A 10,536-nucleotide genomic window follows, 5' to 3' on the forward strand; every position below is an offset into this window, starting at 1 on the left:
AGATCTTGATCAGACTACATGCATGATCATGATCTACACTGATCAGAAAGGCAGAATCAATCGTGTCCAGCATGTAAGTGTTAAATTAGTAAAAATTGGGACGTACAATTAGTGAAAATAGGACTTAAATTAGTAAAAATCTGGACATACAATTAGTGAAAAGGGAACTCATATGGAGCATGCTTGGTTAAAGATTGAACATCTTTAATATTGAAAAGTAAAATTTGATATGTACTTATTATATTCCAGATGAAGCATTAATGAATGCATTATAACTTGGTCAGATTACATGTTACGAGTAAATGTTGATAGGCAGTAGAGACTTGCAAAGCAGTATCGCTCGTTGTATGACCTCTTGTGACTAAAATCATTTGAAACTTCGCATGCATTTTTTAATCCTGCATAAAACTTTTATGTTCCGCTAGGCTTTATGCCAATCACCCCTGTGAAGTTTTATTGAAATCTGGACAAAGGTTTTTGAGATGAAGCGCAGACAAGAATCTCTACACAAACTGTATGTACAGTAATCAAATGAGAATAACTCGAAAATCATTCAACAGTAAACCAGTAATATATGCGCATCAAGGTATGTCACAGATCAGTCCTATGAAATTTTATTCACATCGCACCAAAGACCTTTAAGATGATGATCAGCACAACTAGACTTCACACCAATCACTCTTAAATTTCACTGAAATCTGACCAAGGGTGTATGAGAAGATGCTCAGACAAGCTGTATCCAGAGGAACAGACAGACTGTAATACAATACGTCTCCCATGAAATAGAGAGACTTAATTAATTTATGTTGATAGAGCATTGTTTATCTACTGTACATGTTACATAAACTGAACAAGTTTAGCAAGTGAGAAATGTAACAAGATTCTTTTTTTAGCTCACCTGTCACATAGTGACAAGGTGAGCTTTTGTGATCACCCGTCGTCAGTCCGTCCGTGCGTCCGTCCGTCAACAATTTCTTGTCTGCACAACAGTGGTTTCATTTATGATTTTATTTTAACCAAACTTGCACACAACTTGTATCACCATAAGAGCTTGGTTCCTTTCTTGAACTGGCCAGATCCCATTACAGGTTCCAGAGTTATGGCCCCTGAAAGGGCCAAAATTAGCTATTTTGGCCTTGTCTGCACAGTAGCAGCTTTATTTATAATTTGATTTTTACCAAACTGGCACACAACTTGTATCACCATAAGATCTTGGTTCCTTTCTTGAACTGGTCAGATTCCATTATGGGTTCCAGAGTTATGGCCCCTGAAAGGGCCAGAATTAGCTATTTTGACCTTGTCTGCACAATAGCAGCTTCATTTATGAATTTATTTTAACCAAACTTGCACACAACTTGTATCACCATATGATCTTGGTTCCTTGAACTGGCCAGATTCCATTATGGGATCCAGAGTGATGGCCCCTGAAAGGGCCAGAATTAGCTATTTTGACATTGTCTGCGCAATAGCAGCTTCATTTATGATTTGAATTTTATCAAACTTGTACAAAACTTGTGTCACCATAAGATCTCGGTTCCTTTCTTGAACCGGCCAGATCCCATAATGGATTCCAGAGTTATGGCCCCTGAAAGGGCCAAAATTAGCTATTTGACCTTGTCTGCACAATAGCAGCTTCATTTATGATTTGATTTTAACCAAACTTGCACAGAACTTGTATCACTACAAGATCTTGGTTCCTTTCTTGAACTGGCCAGATTCCTTCATGGGTTCCAGAGTTATGGCCCCTTAAAGGTCCAAAATTGGCTATTTTGGCTTTTGCAGCCATATAGAGACTTCATTTATGGTTTTATTTGATACAAACTTGGAAAATATCTTCAACAACAATAAATCTTGGATTCCATGACAAATCAGATCCATTCGTAGGTTCCAGAGTTATTTTATATCTGATTACCTCCCCTGATTGTAAACAAACTGGATTTATATTGATTTATATCAGTAAGTACTTATAGGACTTATTTGAAATTTCATTATTGTCATTAGTTGGACTGAGCCAATGAGGGTAGATAACTATGGACTGATTTTATGTCAAATTACCTCCCTTTATTTCAAATTAAAATGGGTATATCTCAGTAACTAATGAAGATACTGATCTGAAATTTCATTTATGTCAACAGATTTATTTGGCAGATCCTTCTTTTGTTAACTTACAATCATTTTTTTTTTTTAATTAATTCCCTTTTACGTTACTATAAATAGCTTGTTTTTAGTAACTTTTTTATTATTGGCCGTAGGGAAAAACCGAGACCACTTTTCTGTGATACAACATGGATGGTACCTCCAATTTGTAGGTGTATTTTGACATATCTGTACCTTGTAAGAATTTTTTTTTCTTTTTGGTTTAATTTCTTCCCTTAGTTGTTCCTGTCCTTTGGACTTAGATATTTTTTCTGAGGACCTTCTTGTCCTCAAGTGCAATGATAACAGGTGAGCGATATAGGGCCATCATGGCCCTCTTGTTTGGATTTAACGTCGCACCGACACATGATAGGTCATATGGCAACTTTCCAGCTTTAATGGTGGAGGAAGACCCCAGGTGCCCCTCCGTGCATTATTTCATCACGAGCGGGCACCTGGGTAGAACCACAGACCTTCCGTAAGCCAGCTGGATGGCTTCCTCACATGAAGAATTCAACGCCCCGAGTGAGGCTCGAACCCACATCAATGACGGGCAAGTTATTTGAAGTCAGCGACCTTAACCACTCGGCCACGGAGGCCCCTGTAACAAGATTCTTATTTAAGTTTAATTGAAATGTACTTTTACATTGGTTTTTTTTTTGCGAATTCTTAACAACAAATATGTGCCACCACATCCCATCCCATGATCATGCAGCCTTAACATGTTTGATTTAACATCTCAGTCAAAGACCTTGAAAATGCTTGATTGCAGCCAGTGGCCATGACATTTACGATAATGCACTTTTCTCTGTCCTTGAAGATAGTATGAAGTGTTCTGCACAAATAAACACTCATTGCATCTATTCCAAATGCTCGTAGCAATAATATGTTATCTTACAGCTAATTTTCATTCATATTTGAGAAACTTAGATTTGGTTTAAACACCATTTTTCAAATGATTTAATTATTTAGCAGCTGCCAGTTAATTAGCAGTTCTCTGAATTCTGTATCGGTACTGATTTTGTTTCTCTGCAAGTGACAACTTTCCATGACTTTCACACATGAATAAGAGATGGAGAATGAATAACTTCTTCCCACAAATCATCATTATGGATGTTCATCTCATCTTGGAATCGAACTTGATATCTCAAGATTGATAGCTGCATGTATTGAGCTACTTGGGGCAGGCTTATTTAATTCAAATTGTAAAGTTGTGTTGGTGTAACTATAAGCCAAACAAACTTTAAACTGTCCTATATTACTGTAAAATTATTTAATTTCATTGACATGATTTTTTTTAGGGTTTCGCCTTTGGCCAAAATAGCTATTTCTGTAGCTGAAATAGCTATTTCATGAGCCATTTCTTGCTGTTTTGATAATTTCAAACATTCTAGATAAAATTAATTAGAAAAAACGTTAGGACTTTTAATCATGAATCACAAGACATCAGTAAAGTAGTAGTTTATGAAAAAATTGAAAATTTAAAGTTTCTTCATTTCAAAATTAGGAAGATAACTGTGATATCATTTAATTTAGAAGTTTTAGCGCGTAGAAAGCTAGTTCGCGGCAATATGAATTCATGGATAAACTTTCAGAAGTTAAATGAATGGAACTTTTATTTTTATGCCCCCGAAGGTGGGCATATTAAAATCACACTGTCCATGTGTCTGTGCATCCGGTAAATTCTTGTCCGGGCTGTAACTCTTCCATCCATAAAGGGATTTTGAAATAACTTGGCATAAATGTTCACCATAATGAGACGAAGTGTCTTGCGCAAGACCCAGACCCCTGGTCACTTAGAAGTCAAAGGTTAACATGGTCTGTTTCGTGTCCAGTCCATAACTCTGCCATCCATGAAGGGATTTTGAAAGAACTTGACATAAATGTTTACCATAATGAGACAACATGTCATGCGCAAGACCCAGACCCCTAGCTCCAAGGTCAAGGTCACACTTACAAGACAGGTTAACAGGGTAGGTTTCGTGTCCGGTCCAGAATTCTGCCATTCATGAAGGGATTTTGAAATTACCTGGCATAAATGTTCACCATAATGAGACGACGTGTCATGAGCAAGACCCAGACCCCTAGCTCCAAGGTCAAGGTCACACAGAGGTCAAAGGTTAACATGGTCTGTTTCTTGTCCGGTCCATAACTCTGCCATTGATGAAGGGATTTTGAAATTACTTGGCATAAATGTTCCCTATAATGAGATGAGGTGTCCTGTGCAAGACCTAGACCCCTAGCTCCAAGTTCAAGGTCACACTTAGAAGTCAAAGGTGTTTCTTATCTGGACAATAACTCGGCCATTTATCAAGGAATTTGAAAACAATTTGACACAATTCTTTCAAAATCCCTTCATGGATGTTAACCATATTGAGAAGATGTGTCGCACTTATGACCGAGGCCTCTTAGGTCAAGGTCACACAATGATGAACTGTGGCATTCTTGGGCCTACTTCGGGGGCATTTGTCACCAATAGTGACAGCTCTTGTTGGTCATGATTTGATACTGTCGAAAAATGCACTCATGAAGTCCACAAAAAATAAAAACAATGGGTCACCAGGCTTGTTTTTATAAAAAAAAATGTTTTGAACACACTTACTGTTGCTAAAACCGCTAGCGATTTTTCAACATTTTTAACATTGTCAGTTGTGTGTTCTTTTTTCTTTTTTTAGCTCACCAGAGCCAAAGGCTCAGGGTGAGCTATTCTGATCACTTACCGTCCGTTGTCAATCGTCCGTTGTCCATCTGTAAACTTTTACTTAAAACGACATCTCCTCCTAAACCGCTAGGCCAATTTCATCCAAACTTCACAGGAATGTTCCTTGGGTGAAGCTCTACTAAAATTGTTCAAAGAATTGAATTCCATGCAGAACTCTGGTTGCCATGGCAACCGAAAGGAAAAACTTTAAAAATCTTCTTCTCAAAAACCAGAAGCCCTAGAGCTTAGATATTTGGTGCGCAGCATTGCCTAATGGACCTCTACCAAATTTGTTCAAATTATGACTCCGGGGTCAAAATTGACCCCGCCCCAGGGGTCACTTGATTTTACACAGGAAAATCTTAAAAAATCTTCTTCTCAAAAACCAGAAGCCCTAGATATTTGACATGTAGACAAAACTGACCCTGCCCCAGGGGTCACTTGATTTTACATAGATTTCTATAGGAAATCTTCAATTTAAAAAAAAAAATAAACCAGAAGGCCTAGAGCTTAGATATTTCACATGTAGCATTGCCTAGTGGACCTCTACAAAATTTGTTCAAATCATGACCCCAGGGGTCACTTGATTTTACATAGGAAAATCTTCAAAAATTTTCTAAAAATAAACCAGAAGGCCTAGAGCTTAGACATTTCACATGTAGCATTGCCTAGTGGACCTATACAAAATTTGTTCAAATCATGACCCCCGGGATCAAATTGACCCCGCCCCATGGGGTTACTTGATTGTACATAGAAAAATCTTCAAAATTTTCTGAAATAAACCAGAAGGCCTAGAGCTTAGATATTTGAAACGTAGCATTGCCTAGTGGACCTCTACAAAATTTGTTCAAATCTTGACCCAGGCCTAGGGGTTACTTGAATGTACATAGGGAAATCTTCATAAATTTGCTAAAAAAAACCCAGAAGGCCTAAATCCTGACCCCCGGGGTAAAATTGGCCCTGTCCCAGGGGTAATTTGATTGTACATCGGAAAATCTTCAAAAAAATTTTGATGACATACACAGTTTTGCACAAAAATTGTAAAACTGAATTTCATTGACCATGAATGTGACCTACTAACTTTCTTAATATTTATCATCAGTTTGACATTTGAAACATGTAGCTCATATTACTCAGGTGAGCGATCCAGGGTCATCATGACCCTCTTGTTTATAAATACCAAAGAAAATATGCATCAAGACTGCACAATAAGATTTATTCTCCTTACAGATTTTAATATATACTTATTTGATATTATAGTCATAATTGTAATACTATATCATACAATAATGGGTACAAAATAAAACAAATTTTGTTTCATATTCACTTTGGTGAACTTTTTACAATGAAAAATACTCACAGTAAAGATTTTTTTTAGCTCCCCTGTCACATAGTGACAGAGTGAGCTTTTGTGATTGCCCTTTGTCCATCTACAATTTCTTTGTGAACACGATAGAGACCACATGTTGTATTTGATTTTAATTAAACTAAATGCACACAACTTGTGTAGGCATAATATCTCAGTTCCTTTCATAACTGGCCAGTTCCCATCATCAGCTCCAAAGTTATGGCCCCTTAAAGGGCCAGAATTTGCCAGTTTTGGCTTGTGAACATGATAGAGACAACATTTTGCATCAACTTTAATCAAACTTGCACACAATTTGTACTGGCATAATATCTCAGTTCCTTTCAAAACTGGCCAGATCCCATCATGGGTTCCAATGTTATGGCCCCTTAATGGGCCAAAATTTGCTATTTTGGCTTTTGCAGCCATATAGACTTCATGTATGGTTTTATTTGATACAAACTTTCAAAATGTCTTCAACAACAATAAATCTTAGATTCCCTGATGAACCTGTCAGATCCAATCATAGATTCTGGAGTTACTGCCTCTGATTGACCCCTAAAAGAGCCAAAATTTGGTAATTTTTACCTTGTGAACACTATAGAAGTGACATATTATATGTGATTTTAACCACCCTTACAGACAACTTAGTCACAATAAGATCTTGGTTCCTTTCGAAAACCGGCTAGATTCCACCATTGGTTCTAGAGTTACTGCCCCTGAAAATGGTAAATTTTTATGTTTTGGCCTTTTCAGCTGTAAAGAGGTTTCATTTATGCTTTGGTTTGATACAAACTTGCACAGAATGATTATCTTGATGATCTCTAGGCCTTGATCGAAACTGGATCATGTTGGTCCAATCTCAATGAAAAGTGGTCAGAATATTTGTCTTCATGTAATAACTAGGTAAAACATGTTTACACTGTAATGGTTTGTTACTCAGATGAGGGACCTAGGGCCATCTTGGCACTCTTGTTTTTTTAAATTTTGAAAAAACTGTTTCATATTTTTCCTGTTTTCCTTGTGTATAGATAATTGTATTGTTAACATGAAGATGGGCAAAATGTGAGGCTAAATTGGATGTTAAGACCGCTTGAAACAACACCTGTTCAGATAAAAAATAGTGCAAACCTGACCAAATTGATTTTATCTGCTAGAAGTTAAAAAAAGTTTTAAAAAATTCCTAAAAAAATACTTTCTATAATTGAATACTAAATGATCTTAAAGGAGATACATGTTTGTATTGTCTTATCAATACAAAGTTGATTGCCTAACATTATATAAACAATACTGACTTTGTCAAAAATGCATTGTCAAATGGCAAGTTGCATAATACATGTCAGGCATGATACATGTCAAAACAACATAAACCAATATCAACATTTGATTACTAATAAAACTTATTAAAAAAAAGTTTTTTATTCAAGATACTTCATATTTAAGATTGTCTGTCACATGTTTCAACAAATGTTAACTTCACTTTAATTTGCCATAGTGTCGGCTCAGCAGAAAGATACGCATAAAAAAACAATAGAAATTCCGTCTAAGCTCATTCAATTTCCAGGTGGTCCAACTTACTGATAATCTTATCAAGACATTGATAAATGAGCCATGCCATGAGAAAACCAACATAGTGGCTTTGCTACCAGCATGGATCCAAACCAGCCTGCGCATCTGCGCAGTCTGGTCAGGATCCATTCTATTCGCTTTCAAAGCGTATTGCAATTAGAGAAACCATTAGAGAACATTATGGATCCTGCGCAGATGCCCAGGCTGGTCTGGATCCATGCTGGTTGCAAAGGCACTATGTTGGTTTTCTCATGGCACGGCTTATTAACATTTAATCTCCAATTACAATTGGACTATTGCAGGAAGAACTTATCTGACAAAGAAGTAATTGGTTATCTAGTTTTCAAGTGTTCAATGTCTTTCTTTTGAATGTCTTAAAATACAAAGTAGTTTTAGGTTTTACTACTGACATAACTGAAATTTCATACAATGAAATGAAAATTTAACAATGGATCTAGTTAATTATTAACTGGACACAAAAGGAGATAAATATTGTAAAGTGTTACTGTAAAGAAACTTGCTAATGATATAATCAAATAAGTTTACTGTGTATGAATCATATACATTTCCTATTGCGATTATAAAAGTAAGACTCATGTCGATGATAAAGTTAATGAGGCATTACTATAGACAAATGTCTAAAGCTAAAGAACATAAACAACAAACAAAAAATAACTTTGAATTGTACTTGAATGATGTCTATGAAAAGGAATGTGTGTTCACAGCATCTCAGAAGGAAGTCGGGTTTATTCAGAGAGGAAAAGAAAGTTTTGTCCAGAACATAGCTAGTAAGGTATTAGACATATTTTCCACAAAACTCCTTCAACGACTCCCTGGGGATCACTCTGATACAAAAGAAGTAATACCTAAAACAAATAATAATCTTGAATTATACTTGAATGATGTCTATGAAAAAGAATGTGTGTTTAAAGCATCACAACAGGAAGTAAAGTTTATTCAGAGAGGAGTAGAAACTCTTGTCTGGGACATAGTAACTGATGATGACTTTTGGAAAACATTTTATCATATTCTTGAACTACCCAAACTTTTTTGGTATAAGGAAAAGATACACCAAAAAGAAATCACAGAATATTTCAAAAAGTCTTTCATTGGTGTTCATTTTCCAATAAAGGAGGGCAGCGGTTGTAAAAACTTTACATATATTAAACCAGCAAGGAGGTCCATTATTAAAGTGGGTAGTTTCTATGAAGGAACAAGGAATAGTTTTCCAGATGAGTTTGACTTCATTCTTCTTTTCTCTGGGAGACAGCCATTGCATACTGGACTAACAGATACCGGTAACATATGGGACATCATGGCAATGGCCATAGGTTTTTCAATTTCTGAGTATAAAGACAGAAAATCATTTCAGGATACCTCTGAAGGAAGAGAAATTTATCTAGACACGAGGGAATCTATGAAGAAAAAAAACATGGTCCAGCATATATATTACATTTCACTTATAAGAATGCTTCAGGAAAAACGAGAAATATTGCTGTTGACCTTGTTCCTGCCTATAAAATTGTTGCTATACATAAGCCAGATTGGTATGTACAGTATGTTAATAGATTTGTCGAACCAAAATCTTTCAAAAATAAGGTACTGTCTGCAAAAAGCTGTTTTCATGTGCGTGGCTTAACATTTACTGAAACAGAGGTGTATTTTATCCGGGATGTTTTATCCAAACATCATGTGGAAGTGTACAGGATCTTGAAGTTTCTTATAAATGGTCATGGTGATGATGAAATCATGAAAGAATGTGAAGAATGTGAACTCCATACAGCTGATAAGCCCTATTCCTCCTACATGATTAAAACAATGATGATTTATCATCATGATGAGTGTAGAAACTCTGATACAACAGACTTAGGACCATGTGTTCTACAGGTGCTGGAAGAAATGTGTAAATATAAGGACCGCAAAGAATATCCTGCCTTTTGTAGGGTTAAAAAATCTGGATCCTGTATAGTGCGTTATCTTGAATCTGTGACTGATACTTTAAAATCAATGCAAACTAGGACACATGGATATAGTTATGAGAATAACAAAATAAAATCTGTAACAATGCAATACTTGGAAAAGGAACATATGGATTGTCTTCAACGTTACAAGAAAAAATAAAAAATACTTCATCGCAAATAACAACATTAAAAGACCTCTTGTATGAAAACATGTTTTGAAATGAAAAATCTTTAACTATACCACCATTATTAATGATTTTGTTTAAACTATTTTTTAAAGACACAATTATATTTTGATGAATACAAAATTCTAATCTGACAGCATTAAAAATGAAAATTAGTACAATCTGCTAAAAATCAGTTTTGACCATTCCTTACATTCTGATGATCTCTTATGTGAAGACATGTTTTCAAACAAAAAATCTTTAAAATTTGCATTATAAGACTATATCATTATTAAATTTTCAATGATTTTGTTTGATTTAATTTTTTTTAAGGACACAACTTATTTTTTGATGAATACCCATTTCCAATCAGTATATTAAAAATAAAAAAGTTATACAATCTATTAAAATCAGTTCTGACCATTGCTTACCATCAGATGACAGCAACAGTACAATGATTTATAAACAAGAGGACCATGATGGTCCTGAATCGCTCACCTATCTCCACATGACCCAGTGTTCAACTGAGTATGACATCGTTATTTCTATTATTTGACATAGTGACCTAGTTTTTGAGCACATGTGACCTAGATATCATCAAGATAAAAAATTCTGACCAATTTTCATGAAGATCCATTGAAAAATATGGCCTCTAGAGAG

Source organism: Mercenaria mercenaria, chromosome 1 (assembly GCF_021730395.1).
Source record: "Mercenaria mercenaria strain notata chromosome 1, MADL_Memer_1, whole genome shotgun sequence".
In the NCBI taxonomy this organism is placed as follows: Eukaryota; Metazoa; Mollusca; class Bivalvia; order Venerida; family Veneridae; genus Mercenaria; species Mercenaria mercenaria.